Source organism: Arachis hypogaea, chromosome 3 (genome assembly GCF_003086295.3).
Source record: "Arachis hypogaea cultivar Tifrunner chromosome 3, arahy.Tifrunner.gnm2.J5K5, whole genome shotgun sequence".
NCBI lineage: Eukaryota > Viridiplantae > Streptophyta > Magnoliopsida > Fabales > Fabaceae > Arachis > Arachis hypogaea.
The window spans coordinates 86,977,639-86,978,706 of record NC_092038.1 but is presented as its reverse complement, the minus strand read 5'-3'; the positions used below and the strand labels follow the sequence as shown (position 1 = coordinate 86,978,706).

At 39.1% G+C, this 1,068-nt stretch overlaps 1 non-coding gene across 1 annotated transcript; it reads left to right on the top strand.

The window, feature by feature from the left end:
* Positions 1 to 270: 270 nt before the first annotated feature.
* On the top strand, positions 271 to 374 carry LOC112792920 (small nucleolar RNA R71). Its single transcript, XR_003197638.1, has one exon. It is a non-coding gene; the product is annotated as a small nucleolar RNA R71 (small nucleolar RNA).
* Positions 375 to 1,068: the final 694 nt, after the last annotated feature.

Here is a 1,068-nt window from a genome sequence, read left to right as displayed (position 1 = left end):
ACTTGTTGGGTTAATATTTTGTTCTGAACCAGTATGGCATTCAGAGCATCAATTTCAAGAACTCCTCTATTTTGAGGCGTCCTATTACTCACAGGATTCCTCTCAGAGGTATGCATGAACTGGTTATTTGTAACTATTTCAATAAGTTCCTGAGCTTCTGGAGGCATTTTCTTTAGGTGAATGGATTCACCTGCAGAGTGGTCTAGTGACATCTTGGAAAATTCAGACAGATCATCATAGAATATATCTAATGTGGTCCATTCTGAAAGTATGTCAGAAGGACACTTTTTGGTCAGTTGCTTGTATCTTTCCCAAGCTTCATAGAGGGACTCACCATCCTTTTGTTTGAAGGTCTGAACATCCATTCTAAGCTTGCTCAACTTTTGAGGAGGAAATAACTTGGCTAAGAAAGCCGTGACCAGCTTATCCCAAGAGTCCAGGCTATCTCTAGGTTGTGAGTCCAACAATGTTCTAGCTCTGTCTCTTACAGCAAAAGGGAAAAGCATAAGCTTGTAGACTTCAGGATCAACTCCATTGGTCTTAACAGTATCACAGATCTGCAAGAACTCAGTTAAAAACTGATAAGGGTCTTCTGATAGAAGTCCATGAAACTTGCAGTTCTATTGTAGTAGAGAAACTAATTGAGGCTTTAGCTCAAAATTGTTTGCTCCTAAGGCAGGGATTGGGATGATTCTTCCATAAAAGTTGGAAGTTGGTGTAGTAAAATTACCAAGCATCTTCCTTGTATTGTTGTTTGGTTCGGCCATAATTGTTTCTTTGCAGCTTCCTTTTCGAAAATTTCAGTGAGGTCCTCTTCAGAGTTTTGTGCTTTGGCTGCTCTTAGCTTCCTCTTCAGAGTCCTTTCAGGTTCAGGATCAGCTTCAACAAGTATGCCTTTATCTTTGCTCCTGCTCATATGAAAGAGAACAAAACAAAAAAAATATGGAATCCTTTATGTCACAGTATAGAGATTCCTTGAGGTGTCAGAGGAAAACAAGAATAAAAGAAGGAGGTAGGTAAAATTTTGAACAGACAAAGAGAGATGGAGTTCGAATTTATAATGGAGGA